The following is a 17,867-nucleotide window of genomic DNA, read 5'->3' as shown; positions in this document are numbered from 1 at the left end:
TACCACGTCTTCTTGATCCACTCATCAGGTGATGGACATTTAGGCTCTTTCCATGTTTTGGCTATTGTTGACATTGCTGCTATGAACATTGGGGTACATGTGCTCCTATGCCTCAGCACTTCTGTATCCCTTGGGTAAATCCCTATCAATGCTATTGGCATGTATTTTTTACTTTTAAAATCTAGGGGCTCCTGGGTGTCTCAGTGGGTTAAGCATCTGCTTCGGCCCTGATGCAGGGCTCGAACCCACAAACTGTGAGATCATGACCTGCACCGAAGCTGGAGGCTTAACCCACTGAGCCACCCAGGTGCCCCTGAACGCTTTTTATTTTTAATTCTCTCCCAGTGTGATTCTTCCTTCTCCAGAAATTATCCTGTGCCTTTTTAAAAAATCTTATTTATACTTGTTATTTTTTTGTTCACTTCATTCTTCACTAGGAATTGTTGTGCTTGGATTTCCTGTATCTGCTGGGGTGAAAATGTACAGTTTCTTCTTCAATCTTTCAGTTCATTGAAAACACTAATATATGTTATAATGTAAAAATTTCCCTAGACCCTTGAGACAAACTATATTTGGTCATAGCAGTTTTTTAAAAATTTTCTGAACTGTTAGTAATGAGTTATGAATCTCATAATGAGATTCATCTATTTTTATTTTTTATTGTCTCATTTGGGTGTGAAATCAAGCAAACATTACCTCACAAAATCAGTTTTGGCATAATTTTCTTTATATTCTCTGGAATATTTGGAATAACAAATAGTTATCTGTCACTTGGAGATATGGTAAGATTTATATCTAGATAGTGGGATAGGTGCTTTTAATGTGAGAAGATTTGTGATTTCTCTTTACAATACTTTAATCATTTCAGGTTAATTCATATTTCTTTTAGGTAATTAAAATTTTATATAAAGTTACCTATTTTATCTGATTTCAAGCTTACTAGATACAGTTTATATACAATTATATATGGTTAGGTTGTAATTATGGCATCCTTATTTTACTTCATCTACTGATATTTGTCTATTTAATTTGATTTAAAAAATTTCCTATTGTTCCTTTGTTTTCCGTTTCATTAGTTCCTGCTATCATCTTCATTGTTTTCTACTTTCTTTTTCCTTAGGGGGCCTATTTTTTATTTTTCTAACTTTCTGAGTGAACTCATTTATTTCTAATGTTAAACTCTTAGGTTATTAGCTTCTCCTTAACTTGCCATTTTATTTGCATCCTCAAGTTATGATATGCACTGGTTGTATTATTTCATTCTAAACATTATTAAATTTCCATTAGAATTTCTCTTTTTTAAAAAATTTTTAATGTTTATTTATTTTTGAGAGACAGAGCGTGAGCAGGGGAGAGTCAGAGAGAAAGAGGGAGACACAGAATCTGAAGCAGGCTTCAGGCTCTGAGCTGTCAGCACAGAGCCCAACGTGGGCTTGAACCCATGAACTGTGAGATCCTGACCTGAGCTGAAGTCAGACGCTCAACTGACTGAGACGTTCAGGTGCCCCTAATTTCTCTTCTCATACTTCTTTAGGGGTGTGTTCGTGTGTGTGCGTGTGTACATCTGTGCATGTGTGTGCACATGTATTTTTGTTTTTTCTCCCAAATGTAAGAGTTACTCTTTCCCATATTTTTTGTCCTTGATTTGTAATTTCATTGCATTATGGTCAAAGTAAATGTTATGCAATGTCAGTTCCCACCTTCTAATTCTGGCTTTCTGTTCATTTTTATCTGATGATTTTCTTTGTTTCAACGTTAGCTTTGTATTAACAATTAATTACACTTTATAGAATTTCTTTGTTGAGGGAATAGGTGCACTCATCAGTATAATTTTTCATATCTCAGTGACATGACCCTAATATTTTATGAATGGAAAAAATACCCTATTTGTTATAGAACTTAACACATTTCATTTCAAACACTCGATGTACATTAACTCATTAATTTCTTTTAAAATATTTGAAAGGTAGCTATTACCACAAGGTCAGGAATAATAAATAATTGTTCCATGGTCTTATAATTAGGAAATTTAGTCTCCCACCCAAGCTAAGCCGAATCCTGCTTAGCTTCCAAGATTAGAGGAGATCAGTTGTGTTCAGGGAGGTTTGGCTATAGACTTGGGAAATTTAGTAGTTAAATCTATGTCTGCTAACTTTCTAAAGCACTCTCTACTCTTTTTCAATTACTACAATGTGGACCCCTGACTCCTAGTCCAATGCAATGTACTATAAACTTTGTTGATTTATAAAAAATTAAAACACACAGAAATGCAAATATAGCCTAGAAAAGACAAAAATAATGAGATTGTTGTATGGTTGGAAACCTCTTTTTTACTAATGAGCAAGCACAGAGAAATAGTTCTGAAAGAAAAAATCAAACAAGAGAATAAAGATGCTGCAAAATAATAATAAATCAGCTCATATTATAATATGTTTAAAAATAAATTTCTTAGGATTAAATGTAATTGGTAAAATTTCAAAGCAATAGTTTGTAGATTCTTGAAAAATAATTGCCTATATTGTAATTTTTACTATCTGTAGTAATGCAGATGAGGGTGTAAGTCAATAAGGGACTATATTGAAATTATTTAACTTTACTTTCAAGTTTCATTCTGCTATGGTGTTGTGATTTCACATTTTAAAAGGAGCAATTAGAAAGATTCTTTTTTGAATGTAGCTAACGCTGGATATGAAGGTAAATATGGGAAGTTGGTATTTCCAGTTGTTTCCTTGCCCTAGTGCTCTCTGCTCTAGAGAGCAAACCGATTCATTCCCCTAAGGTTCAGTGTCTATATTTTAAAGAAGGTTCTTATAAACTCAACACAAAGTTAAGACAGACATGGAACAACAAGACTATAATAATAAAAAAAAAAAGCTGATAGTTTTCTATTTTCTTAGTGATCATGTATCTGTTTTTTCCTAGTTCTAGTATGCATGCATTCATTGTTCAAGAATACTTTCCTGGTTCTATACCCAACTATTGTTCAATAAGTAAAAATGCTGCTGATGGCCAATTTCCGTCTGTATCAAAATGTGGTATTGTACTGTGATGCTTTCAGCAGGTGCTGTGTGGTGGTCAGTAAGCAAAGTTTGAGCCATGCCAATTTGAAGTCTGTTTTGTGAGCATCTGAGATGAATGCCCCCATGTCTAGAGCACCCAACTAGGCTGAGAGCTCTGTAGTTACTCTTGATGGCCCCTACCTGTGACTATGTCTTGTTGGCTGGATTTGTAATTTTGTGGCATTTTGTGGTCGATGTCTTAGTGACTGGATTTCCCATTTAGCCCTGGTACAGGCAGTCTTATTGCATTTTAAACTTCTCACTTATGAAATACTCTTAATTATTAATCAGGAAATGTCAAAATCTGTACCTTTGGAGCTAGCTTCCAAGTTTCTGACCAATATATACATATATATAATTTCCTACTTGAAAATTTCATGTTGATTTGAGAAGTCACCTCAAATTCAACATGTCTGATCATTTAGTCTACCCTAGGCCATCAATAATGTTGCTCAGGCCAGAGGCATGCAAGCTGTCTTTGAGTTATCCTTCTCAACTACTCAGTGTCTACTTTAATGACAAGAATATAATGTCCAGAGGGTCAAGAACTACATCTGAATTATTTACTACTGCATCCTAATGTCATAAAAATTGACTGGCCTTTGGTTAGATGTTCTGAAAACAATTACAGAATAAATTATTAATAACATTGACTCTATAGTCAGACAATTCTGGGTGAAATCCTGGTTTTGTGCCTTACCAACAATCAACTGAGTTGATTATCATTTCCTACCCATTTTCTGGTCTCTAATATGAGCCAAAATATTTGTAGTAATGATTACTTTTGATAATGCATTTTAAATATTTGGCACCTGGTAAGCACTCAAAATCACAAACTTTGAGGACCCCTGCTGTATGTGGTCTGCATTATTTCCATGGCTTAATTACCTAAACTACTGAAAAATTCAATTTTCATTGGCCTTTTAGTGAAAGTCTAATGCATTAATTTTTTTCTAGTCTTCTGGAGAGGCAGATATCTATACATTAACATGGAAAGTTGGTTGTAAATAAATGTGTTACTTGAAAGTATTTGGCTTGAAGCTAGTATTTCATCTTACAGAGTTATACTCCTTGTTGAGAAATAAAATGCTGTTTCTTTTCTACTCATGTAAAATAATATGTATTTTTCATGTGAGAGGATAATATTTGTTCATATGCTAAAATTAAAAAAATAAAAGGCACGAGAAAAGCATTTATTATAAGTCAGAAATTCTTTTTGATTCATGGATCACACATTTAAATGTAGAATATTTTATTTTTATTTTTTCCTAAAATAATGTAAGTGATAAACTAACATAGGACATGATCTGGTAGCCAGCATGCTAAGTAGATACAAAGAATGTATAGCCCACACTCTGTTCTAGAATTTAAGTTATATGTTAACTCTCTAGTTCTATTCCCTTTTATTTCAGTTGTTTCCTAGAAGATATATTGAAAAAGAAAAATGTTAACTCATAATAATACATTAAATTTATAAAGAAATTAGCTTAATATCATTTTAATATGATATAAGATTGGATATCATTTAATCCCAATGTGACTGAATAATTATTTTAAAATATCTTACACTTACATTATTTATCAAATGAATTTTAAAGTTAATACTGCTATTAATTCTGCTAACTTATGAGCTATCCATTCTACCTTTCTTTAGTATCTGTCCAAGAGATCTAAACATAAATTCTTGACTGAACACTATTATAACTTCCTGGAGAAAGCAAGACATTTATAAGACATTTCCTCAATATCCACCTCCTACCTCTTAAGCTATTATTGTCATCCATTTTATTCTTCATTGGTTTAAATTTCAAAAGAAATTATAATCATTGCCTTATAGGCAATAAGCATTTAGATTTACCAACACATTTACTCTTTCCATTACTCTTTATTCTTCCTTTCCTTTCTGTGCTCCCATTGAGGATCATATTCTACTTGCATAAGAACTATATTTAGTAAGAATTTGGGGAGCAGGGGTGCCAGGTCTACTGGCTATAAATCTTCTTAATATTTGATTACCTAAAATATATATTTATTTTGTCTTTATTTTTAAGGGTTTTTTGTTTTTTTTTGGTTTTAAGCTTCTAGCTGTTAGCTTATTTCACCATTTTATGAGCCCAGAATGCTTCCGCTGTGCCACTCTGCTTCCCTTTATTTCACCATTTTAAAGACGTCATTCCATTAGCTTCTGGTTTTCCATGGTCCTAGTAAGAAATTAATTTTCAATTTTATTTTCCTTTTGAAGTTAATATTCCTTAGGAATTTGTGTGTGTGTGTGTGTGTGTGTGTGTGTGTGTGTGTGTGTGTGTGGTCTTATTTTCAGGAACTTTACCATGATAGGCCAAGGTATGATTTTCTTTGTATTCAATTTACTTTCAGTGAATAGTATTTTTTTGTTTTTCATCACTTTGGAAATATTATCAGCTCTTATTTATTCAAAAGTTGCTTCTGTTCTGTCCATGTTCACTTCTGTGGAACTCTAATAACACACATATGTTAGACTTTTTATGGAAATTTATACATTTCCTGTACTTATTTCTTTACTCTCCATCATATTTTTCCCCAGCTTTGATCAAAATTTTTTAATTAACCATATTCCAAAGCATTAATTCTTTGTTCATCTGAATCTAATATTATGGCAAATGCCACCTTCTATGGTCTTAATTTCAGTTATTAAAAAGTATGATGTAGTTATGATAGTTTCCCTCCTTTCTGTATGTCTGGCCAGAATATTTATAAGTTGATGAATGCTATCATTGTTTCTTTTTTATAGTGTATTGTTCTTGTTTCATAGATGGTACAATTCATGAATCTTTCTGAGGGTTTTCTGTTTCCTTCACAGTCATTTGTTTGTATGTGTATCTGTTTCACATTACAAGATATTTGGTGATCCAGGCAAGCCAGGAACTTGAATGTCGAAATAGTCCTTTACATCTACTAAGTGACATCCTTAGGGGAATATCACTTGCTATACTCCTTGTTCAATTGACCATTCATACTGTGTGACCTCAGGCAAGATTGCAAATCTGCCTGTACTGAAATTGATTTATTTGTAATATTTGAGTATTATTGTGATACACTATTTGTGTGATAAAGATAAAGAAGACAGTGTTTATGAAATTATTCCTTTATTTTTTAAAGTTTTTATTTATTTATTTTGAGAGAGGGAGTGAGCAGAGGAAAAATCGAGAGAGAGGGAGAGAGAATCCCAAGCAGGCTTTGCTCTGACATTGGGCTCAAACTCATGAACCATGAGATCATGACTTGAGCCAAAACCAAAAGTCAGACACTTAACTGACTGAGCCATCAGGTGCCCCTATAAAATTATTTATTGGAGCACCTGGGTGGCTCAGTCGGTTAAGCGTCTGACTTGGCTCAGGTCATGATTTCATGATTTGTGGGTCTGAGTCCTGTGTCAGGCTCTGTGCTGACAGTTCGGAGCCTGGAGCCTGCTTTGGATTTTATGTCTGCCTCTCTCTCTGCCCCTTTTCCACTCACGCTCTGTTCCTCTCTGTCTCAATAGGAAATAATCATAAAAAAAATTAAAAAAATTGTTTCTTTGTTTTGAAGTCCATTATATTTATTGTTAGTGTAATAATACATAAATAATGAATTGGGTTTTAGGTGAAAATGATAAATAACTTGGGTTTTTACTATACATAATAATAACAATCTTTTACTTCCTAATTTCCTTTCCTCTCAAACACTGAAATTGCCTTACTAACAAAAAAATAAATTAAAATTCCTAGTCTACTTACCCACCTAAAAATAGTCAAACAAAAATACCCAAGCAATGTACAAAAAGATTGATATAAAGAGTATAAGCCTAACACTTCTCTGTTTTCTCTATTTAATGATAATTACAAGTTATATACAATGAAAGGTATTTTGCATGCATTATCTTATTTAATCCTTATAGAAACTTGTGGAGTAAAGCATTGAACTCCCACTTTTTTGTTTAAATGCTTAACTTTTTATTTGGGGGGAGGGGCAGAAAGAGATGGAGAGAGAGAATTCTAAGCAGGCGCCACACCATCAGCACAGCGCCCGATGAGGGGCTTGATTTCAAACCTTGAGATCATGACTTGAGCAGAAATCAAGAGTCAGATGCATAACCAATTGAGTCACCCAGGAGTCCCCAACCCCCCATTTTTAAAGGTGAAGTAAATTATGGCTCCAAAAGGTTAAATATTGACCAAGATCACTCAGGTCCTAAATGGCAGAGCTGGTTACTGGTCCCGATTTTGTTTGACTTTAAAACCCATGCGTGTAACATAATCATTTCCTCTGAATATCCATTTATCTCTTTTTTCTTAGTAAAATAACCTCTCGTTTAGTTGGGCACATGGTTACTCCATGTAAAAAGTATGGTTTCCAGCTGGTCAGGTTATGGTGTTCCACATCTGGTTCCAGAGCTGGTGTGTGGAATGTCAACAAGTGTCCTGTGAACTACATTGCAGCAAACTTTAAGAGGAAGGACATCTCCTACTTCTGCCTTTTATCCCTACTGGCTAAAATATGCTAATTGTGTGTTTTATGATATTATATACAATATCACGGCTACAGCTTAAATAATGGTCATATCCATGATGTAAAAATCACCTTGAACACAGTTGGGCACTCATGGTGGGTGGTGAGTCATTGGTATGATAGGGAACCACCCTATAATTCTTGGAGTACCTACAGGTCATTGCATAAAGAAGAATAAACCTCTATCTTATTTAGGCTACTCTTACTTGGGATTTTCAATCACTTACATTTAACTTAATCCAAACTGATAGACCAGATTCATTTCATTTCATCAAACCTGACTTAAAGCACTGAATCCACTTGCAAATTCTTACTGCATTAATGAAGATGAACACCATGGCTGTTAATATGCCAAGATTTTATGCCTTAATCTATTTCAGAATGCTTAACTGATTCAAATTCTGTCACGCTAGGGTTTGAAGAGCAGAACAATAGATGCTTTAGATCAGTTTTCAGGGAAATTATATAGGTTACTGAAGTTTTGTTAGTTGGAATTAAGCCAGAGCACAAGCAAAAAACAGCTGGGCAAAAACCCAAAACACCAGGAGTGCTTCCTCAAAGGAGGAAGTTCTTCCTTTGAAATGTAACCCAAGAGGTGCTGCCAGACACTGATAATCTTTGAAGATTATTATAGACAAGATTTATTGGCTATCCATCTTCATAGGAATTGTTATGAAAATTTCTTGGGTAGAAAGAAATATATTTTATTGAAAATATAATTTAAGACTCAATATGTTAGAAAGAACAACTATTTGGAACCAGATAGATCTAGGTTTGAAAGTCAACTTTTCCAATTAACAATAAAGCACTAGATATTTTCCTCAAGCTGCCTGCCATAGAAAAAGTAATATCCCAGATTTGTTATGTGAGTTACAGATATAAAATATTTACAAAATATTTATAAGTATGCAACATATGGTTTGTATTAAAAATATTAGCCATCTAGTTATATGTTTCCTTATCAAGTTCTCTAAACTTTAGAACACACAGAGGTAGTAGTTACGATTTGGATTGCCTTGAAATCAGAGCCTGAAATGGCTTGGGTGCAATTTATTTGGGAGGTGATTCTCAGGAGTGAAACTGAGAGTGGGGAGTGTGAGATAAGAAATGGAAAAGGCCAAATATATGTGATATTGAGCTGACTGTCACTAGAATTGCTGTTGGGGTTCAGCCCTTCTGAGGTTCCACTGAGAAATCATATAGACTTTGCCTCTAAATGATCCCAAACAAAAATAGGGAGGCTGAGAAAGCATCCACTCACTTTAGTACCTCACTGATTCTTCTTACTCCTGGAAGAACTAACTGTCCCATACTGTGGGCCATGACTACATAAGAATTACGTGGCTTTTGGTGACTCTGGAGAAAGCTCCAAGGCAGATGGACAGATGGACCCTGTGAGGTGCTCCTGAAGTGGAGTGCTGGTCACATTGCATGAACTTTTTACCTCAGCTGCACTGAGATCTGATGAACCAAGAGGATTTGGCCAGGGTACCTTCAGGGTCTGCAAAGCAGTGAGTGTGTGTGTGTGTGTGTGTGTGTGTGTGTGTGTGTGGTAGAGGTGTGTGTTTGCTATCAACAACTACAATACCTAAATGTGACATTGAACAGAACAAAAAGGCAGGCTAACAAAAATGTCAGAGTTTTCTGAGTTTCCTGCATTTAATACCATCTCAGTGTAGCAACACTTTTTTTTTTCATGTTGATTAGAAAGAAGTTCTGTTGCCTAGTATTGTTAAGAAATGTCTAGCCTCTGGGAAAGAGAATAATGAAAGGACTCTAGCTATGACAACTTTTGAAATCATTGCTTTAATGCTAACTATGTGCTAATAATTATTTTTAGAGCGACTGGGTGATCTTCTCGATCTTTCTGCAAAATAAGACTTTTCCAAAAATAAATGTCATTGTGAAACTGTTCCCTACATATTTAATAATGGAACAGAAATGAAAGCCAGTATAGCTTTATTCTGCCAAAAAGTAGTAACAATTAACAGCAGACTTCAGTGTATATATCTGTAAAAATACTGTTTACCCAAGCAGAATATATAAGCTATTTTAGTCACCTTTAGTAAATAACATGGTCTTAAATATCTTTGGCAATACTAAAAGCGTAATGTAATGTTTAATCTCTGTGATGTATCTGCAGTTTTAGTGAAATTTTTTTTGGTTTTTTTTGTTATCATTTGAAGAGGTCTGTTTTATTAATTACATTCTACCTGCTTTAGAAAAGGAATTTAAATTCACTAGAAAAAGAGAGAAAGGCATACTTAAAAGAAAATAAATAAAATACACATTAGAGGACATTGATTAAAAGGAAGTGATGAAAGAATAAACACACTAGGGTTCCTAAGTTAAAGGAAAATCATTCATGCTTCCTCATAATTAAGACAATAAAGAAAACATTGAGTTATAGACCAATTAATAAATAATTATATCTTCTTTTTTCTACACAAGTTTTCTTGCCCAACACATATCTAAATCGAATTACCATAAAGCTAAATTTCCTGAGAAATGAATTCATTTTTTAAATGAGCAATGATCCCAAAAGAATTGCCGATTTAAAATATTTACGGAAGTTATACCACATGTTTAGTTTTGATGATTTAGATATTTGTTTTAAGATACACCAATAAATGGAATCCTTTCAAAAGGTGACAGTCAAGTTGGAAAAATATTTTTGATGAAAACAGATGAGCAGATATAGTCTCTTGTCTGCAATTTCATTTTAAGTCACCCCAGTGAAGATACACCACTAAACAAATTAGCCCAAATCCATAGAGAATGAGCAATTTAAGAGGGTCCCTCTGTGCTGAACTGGTTAGTCTTTGTTTGGATCATGATCTTACATTGAAAGGAATATGAACAAAATTGAAAGCTCCCAGAAAAGAGAGAATAGGACTAAAAGCAGATTTAGGTAAACTCCTTTTTTTTTTTTTTTTTTTGGCTCATACTCCACTTCCAATCCACCAGGAAAAACTGTTTGTTTTATCTTAAAAACACCCCGAATCTAAGCAGTTCTTACCCCCTCCAATATTACCATTCTGTTTCAAGTTACTGCCACCTACTGCCTTAGTTAATTCCATGACCTCCTAAGAGATCTCTCTTCTTTCACTTTTGTTCTCTGAAGTGTTATCCCTAACCCAGAGAAATCCTTCTAAAACTCAGGTAGATCCTGTCACTCTTCTGCATAAAAACCTCTAATAAATAGCTACCCATTTTACCTCTAGTAAAAGCCAAAATCCTTAAAATGCCCTGTGAGACTCCACGTGACTTGGGACCTCTCTGATTTAATCTACCACACTAGTTCCTCCTTCTTGGGGTTCAGACACACCCTCGCCCTAGGGCTTCTGCTTGGCTGTACCCCCAGGTGTACATGTTAGCTTTCTTTCCCTTTTAAAGCCCTTCACGAATCTCACTTTCTCAGTAGGGCTGTTCTGAACAAGTTGTTTAAAATTGCAACTTGCCTTTCTCCCCTCTGTAATTCTTTTTTTTTTTTAATTTTTTTAATGTTTTATTTATTTTTAATACAGAGAGAGACAGAGCATGAGAAGGGGAGGGACAGAGAGGAGACACAGAACTGGAAGCAGGCTCCAGGCTCCGAGCTAGCTGTCAGCACAGAGCCTGATGCGGGGCTCGAACCCACGAACGTGAGATCTGACCTGAGCCAAAGCCGGAGGCTTAACGGACTGAGCCACCCAGGCGCCCACCCCCTCTGTAATTCTTGATCCTCTATCCTGAATTCTTTTAAATAGCTATACTTAAGTATAATTGACAAAATAGTCACAAGTATTTAAAATGTGAAATTTGATAAGTTGTGACAGATTCACATACCTATGAAACTATTATCACAATCAAGAAAATGAATGTATTGTCAATACCAAAGTTTCCTTGTACTCATTTGTATTTCTCACTCCTGCCCCACTTTACCCTCCAAACCCACCCATAGGCAACCACTGATTGCTTTCTATCTATAGCAATATAGAGTAGTTTGCATTTTCTAGAATTGTGTAAAAATAGAATTATATGTTATGCAGTCTTTTTTAAAAAATATTTATTATTTTGAGAAAGAGAGAGAGCAAGCAGGGGAGGGACAGAGAGAGAGAGACACACACAGAATCTGAAGCAGGCTCCGGACTCTGAGCTGTCAGCACAGAGCCTGACATGGGGCTCAAACTCACAAACTGTGAGATCATGACCTGAGCTGCAGTCAGATACTTAACCCTCTGAGCCACGACGGTGTCCTGGTAAGCATTCTTTTGCCATGTTGGTATACCTCAGTAGTTCATTCTTTCTTATTGATGGATAGTATTCCATTGAATATAACACTATTTGTAAATTTACTTATATTTTGACAAAAATTTAAACTGTCTCCAGTTTTGGGCTATTCCATATAGAGCTACTTCGAACATTGTATGGAAGACTTTTTATGAGCATATGTTTTCATATCCCTTGGGAAAATACCAAGCAGTGGGATGGCTGGATCATATGGTTGATCTATGTTTAATTTTTTAACAAATTGCCCAACAGTTTTCCAGAACACTCATATCATTTTGCATTCCCATCAGCAGTGTATGGCAGTTCTAGTTTCTCCACATCCTTGCGAACACTTAAAATGACCAATCATTTGATTTTAGCATCTTTTCATGTGTTTATTTGCCATCTGTGTATTTTCCTTGATGGGGTCTGTTGAAATCTTCTGCCATTTTTATTAGGTGGGTTGTGTCTTATTAATGAGTTTTAGGGTCTATTATACATTCTATACACTATTAATTTATCAGATAGGTGATTTCCAAATATATTCTCCTAGTTTTGGCTGGTCTTGTTATTCTTTTATTTGTGTCTTTCAAGCAGAAGTTTTAATTTTGATGAAGTCCAAGGTCTCATTTATTTTCTTGGATTGGATTGTGCTTTTCTTATCATATCTAAAAAATCATTGCCTCCCTCAAATCACAAAGATTTTCCCATTTGGTTTTATAAACTTTATAAGCTTTTATAAGTTTTACACTTCGATCTATGATTCACTTTGCATTAGCTTTCATATATGGAATGAGATATGGATCAAAGTTGGGTGTTTTTTTGGATAGGAATATGCAATTATTTCATCATAGTTTACTGAAAAAAGAACTATATTTTCTTCTCTCAATTGCCTTTACGTCTCTGTTGAAAAAGCATTGTGTATGTGTGAATGTGTTTCTAGACTCTCTTTGGTATGATTGATCTATTCTTCTATCTTGATAACAATAGCACATTATCTTGTTTATTGCAGCTTTATAATAAGTCCTGAAATCAGGCAATTATTAGTCTTTCCCCCCTACTCTATTTATTTTAGCTGTTCAGGTCCTTTGTTTTCCACGTGAATTTTTAAATCAGCTTTTAAATTTCCCCCAAAAAGCCTGCTGGGATTTTGACTATGATTGTACTAACTGTATAGATCAATTTGGGAGAATTGACATCTTAACAATCTATTTTTTAGTCCTCTTTCCATTTCTCTCAAAAATGTTTTGTAATTTTTCAATGTACAGTTTTGTCACATTGTTATATTTATCCTTAAGGATGTTACAATTTTAGACACTATTTTGAATAAGACTTTCTATAAATTTGAATTCCAATTGTTCATTGCATACAGACACACACACACACACACACACACACACACACACACACTTGACTTTGGTGTGTTGATCTGATATTTCACAACTGTGTTAAACTCAGTGGCTTTGTTCCATCAGATTTTCTACAAGAATTATCATATTATCTGTTAATGAAGTTAGTTTTACCTCTTCCTTTCCAAAACTTATTTCACTCCTTTGCATTACTGTCCTGGCTAGAACCTCCTGTGAAACGTAGAAAAGAAGGAGTGAGAGTGGACATCCTTGTCTTGTTTCTGATTTTAGAGGCAAACAGTCCTTCATAGTTAATGTGATGTTAGCTATAGGTTTTTCCTAAAACGTCTGTATCCTATACTTTAATAATCCTGTCTACCTTATTCCTCACTGTTTGTCTCTTAGCAGTTATTGGCTCATTACTATCTGTGTTCCCCAGGCCAGTAGCCCTTTTACTTTAGCATTCCAACTTCCTGCTTCTAATACACCAGGAGTCATAAACTAACACCGATAAGTGCTACGTGCCAAGTATTGTGCTGGATGCTCTGAAATCTCATTGAGTAAACATGACAACTCTGTCAGGTTCTATTTTCCTCATTTTATAAGGGAAGAAGGCTCATTAAGGTGACATGACAAATGTAAAGTTGCACTGTTGTCTAAACATGATTCAGTCTACACCAGTAGAATGTATAGATAGGATATACCATGTAGGATATACAGTGTACACTAGATTCCTCTTCATGAGCCCTTCATGAGCTAATAAATGAATCTGGAGCCTTTGCTCTTTCCACTATGCCTCGATGCCTCCTAAGTTTACGTGGGACTCTAGAACACCACACCTTTTAGAATGACATGTAGCAAAATGAGCAAGTATGTGCTGAGTGAGGGCTTGCTTGAGTTTTGCTCCACTAAGGAAAACATATAAATTTCAGTATTTGAGTTTTATAACCAGCTTCATTGCCTTGTGGTCCCTTTACTTTTATCTTAGTTCTCATCTGCATTTCAAATTGGAAGATCTATCTGCTCATAATCTTGGAATAAATAGGTTGTGCTGTGCTTGCTTTCTCATTCTGTTTCCAAAAGAATTATTTATGGAATTATAATAGAACAAGAAAAACACATCTTTGGAGTAAATATCCAAAGTGTGGGGATACTCAATTTTGACTATAGCTATTCTGTATGCTTATCTCTCAGTTTTAGAGCATATTGCTGGTTTTGCAATTTTAGAGAACTGACTAAAACTGGTGTTTTCCAGCAATTTCCAACAAACACACCAGAAGTTGGACTCCTTTATTTCTCCTCTCTAGAAATCCTTTGCATTTGAGTAGTTGGCTAATGCAGTGAGGTTTCTGTCTAAATGAAATTATAAGGCCTCAGAGGAAGTGGTTGTGCTTTTCAAGTAGGGATTAATATCAGATCATGCAGCTGCTACTTAGCAAACAAGAGATGTGTTTGTTCTAATAACCAACCAGTACAATGCTCTTCTGGGGTAATGTTGTTAGGGTGATGCCAAGTTGATTACGAATATTTGCATAGCAAATTCCACCTAACATTTTAACTTACATGCTTCATCTGTAGAAGCTAGCACAGAGGCATGATGGCCTGCAACTTTCCCATTATTCTTTCTGTCTAATGTTGCTCCTTCTCTTGGTTTTTTCATCTTGGCAATGGAACACTTAACTATATTTTTATCTTTATTTTCAGGGTATTTCTACTTCTATTATAACAGAATAATGAAAATATTTTTTAAGACCTCCAGGGGCTAACACCCATCACATCCCAAATCATCCAGACTGAGATTCCTAGAGAAACAAACTCACTCATTATTAAAAAATATTCAATGACTTTCAATTACCAATTTCAATAAAAAATTTACATTTTTTAATCATACAAAATATATATAGTCAAATTTTCTAGTTTAATTTCTGACTGCATCCACTTCTATTCTTGAGAAACCACTACAACTACATCAGACTATAAAATATCTACTATTATTATTTTTGTTTATTTATATATTTTGAGAGAGAGAGAGAAAGAGAGACAGAGAGTGAGCACATGTGCATGAGTGGGAGATGGCCAGAGTGAGGGGAAGAGGAAGAATCCCAAGCAGGCTCTGAGCTGTCAGAGCCCCATGTGGGGGCTCAAACTCATGAACAGTGAGATTATGACCTGAGGAAATCAAGAGTTAGATGCTTAACCAACTGCACCACCCGGTGCCCCACTACTATTACTTTTTATATGCTGCCTAGAACACACTATATCTTTCTTCACCACCTCAAAATGTCCAACTTCCTTCCTTCCAACATTTACTCAAGATTGTCAACTTTGTATAGTGAATAAACCTGTTTTAGATCACAAAAAATTCAACTCAGTCCAAGTTTAGTTTAGGTAATTTTTGGAAAATTATTTAATCTTTCTGAAAGTCTCTCTCAGAGACTCACTCTACCTTCCTGTAAAAAAGTAGGGTGTGGTTGTAAGATTTAGATCCTTGTTACTGAAGGTGTTATCCAAGGAGCATCAGCATTGGCATCACCTGGAAATGTGTTAGAAATACAGAATTTCAGGCTCCACTTGAAATCTTAATTAAATCAAAATATGCATTTAAAAATTTTTTTTAAATATTTATTTATTTGAGAGAGAGAGAGAGAGAGAGAGAGAGAGAGAGAGAGGGAGGGAGAGAGAGGAGACAGAGGGTAGGGAGAAAGGGAGACACAGAATCAGGAGCAGGCTCCAGGCTCTGAGCTGTCATCACAGAGCCTAACACTGGGCTCAAATTCATGAACTGTGAGATCATGATCAGGGCTGAAGTTGGACACTTAACTGACTGAGCCACCAGGATGCCCCTATCGTAAGTGTTTAATAAATATTTATTGACCAGGTGATTAATGAATGTGCAACATTTAGAAATGTAAAATGAAGGTAAAGATGGTGTTTCTCAAAACTGGAATTCTAAATACCATACTTAAATTTTTAATTGATTAAGATAATGGTAACATGCAACTTTTGTATAGAATACATGAGCTGACTTGCAGATCATCTCTTTAGAATTCACTCATCTATGGGGTACCTGGGCAGCTCAGTTGGTTGAGCATGCCACTCTTGATTTTGGCTCAGGCCATGCTCCCAAAGTTTTGTGATCAAGCCCCAAGCTGGGTGTGAAGCCTGCTTAAGATTCTCTCTCCCTCATCCTCTGCCCTTCCCCCAGTGGTGTGCACAGTGCTCTTTCTCTCTTTCTTTAATGTATCACAATACTCTATCTCTGCTGCCACTTTGGTGATTCTGTTTCCTGTGTAGGCACACTGACCCTTTCATGGGTACAACTATATTTTTCTCCAATGCAATGCCACTCCTGTCACACACTGAAGTTATTTGGACTGGACCACAGCTACCACTATTTTGGCTGCAACTCAGTTGCCTTTAGACTCCTGAACCCACTGGGTCACTGGGTATAACTGGGATTGCTGTGTATTCTAACTCAAAAAACATTGCCAGTGGTTCATTTGGAGTATAGTCTTTTTCCCCCTATTATTATCACTGCCTCCATTATATACTACTTATCTCTCTCTCTAAGCACCAAAACATTTTCTTCTACAGGATTCAAAGAGATCTATATCAATTAGGGTCCTGGCAGAAAACAAATTGCATACATAAATTGAATAATTTGAAGAGAGTTAAATAAAGGGATGATTTACAAAGTGGGGCAGGGAGCAAAGTTAAGAGGGTAAAGGAGGGTACATGATATATAGCATAGCGTCAAACCAGGAAAGACCATTCATGATAAGGAGGGGAATTACCCACCCCTCCCCATATTACAACATTCTTTTATCAGAGTTTCTCAACCATGACACAACCCAAAGTTCTCCAGACATTGCCGAATGTGCCCAGAGGGGCTAAGTCATGCTTGGTTGAGAACCATTTGTTAGATGAAAGAACTTCAATATTGAAAATATTCAGGTTTAATTTGTTAAAAAAAAATTAACTGCTGGTGAGCCTATCCATTATTTCACCCAATGAACTTATGCACTGAAGGGAGCATGAGTAAGAGATATTATCAGATCTTTATTGGGTGTATTTTCTCATGATTTTCATTGTTTAGTCTCTTTCCTGTGATACTAAAGTTTAAAAAAATCTATTTTTTTTACATACAGAATAGGCTTCAAGTCTAAACTAACTAATTCATCTGGTGATGAATTAGCAATCTGTTCCCATGCTGAAAGGAAAACTGGGTGTGTTGATCTTATTGAGTGATGATGTCTTCTGAAGATATTCCCAAAGGTAATTCTAGCTCTATTAAACTTTTACCTTACCCATTTGGCCTCTATATAAGACTTCTCTCCACTCTGGTGATATGGATGCCCCAGTGCTCCATGGAATGTTCAGTCAATGGCCTCCTTAATTTCAATTTATGGTCTTCTCTCACTAAAAAAAATAATAATGGCTTTTCCCCCTCCAACAACCAGAGAACTCATATTTGGTCAATGTGTGTAAGATTTGGATTTTCACTGAGGCATATTTTCAAAAAATTCTTAAGTCCCCCATGGAAATGAATTTGTAGTTCATTGAACTAGTTCAAATATATGCTTAAGCAATAGTAGTGGCTATAACTTAGCCTCACATTATATTTTCTAGCTATATGGCTATCTTGAGTCTTTAGATATATTTATGGTATACACAATTATAG

General features: G+C 35.2%; 1 long non-coding RNA gene across 1 annotated transcript in view; it reads left to right on the top strand.

Moving 5' to 3' along the window:
• LOC115276733 overlaps positions 1–17,867 on the top strand; it is a 47,188-nt gene that overhangs the window by 12,971 nt on the left and 16,350 nt on the right. The window contains exon 3 of the long non-coding RNA XR_003902065.1: positions 17,335–17,461. This is a non-coding gene — a long non-coding RNA (uncharacterized LOC115276733). The remainder of the gene's footprint in view (positions 1–17,334; positions 17,462–17,867) is intronic.

Source organism: Suricata suricatta, chromosome 13 (genome assembly GCF_006229205.1).
Source record: "Suricata suricatta isolate VVHF042 chromosome 13, meerkat_22Aug2017_6uvM2_HiC, whole genome shotgun sequence".
NCBI classification, from domain to species: domain Eukaryota; kingdom Metazoa; phylum Chordata; class Mammalia; order Carnivora; family Herpestidae; genus Suricata; species Suricata suricatta.
The sequence above is the reverse complement of the archived record's forward strand: the minus strand, read 5'-3'. Positions and strand labels throughout refer to the sequence as shown.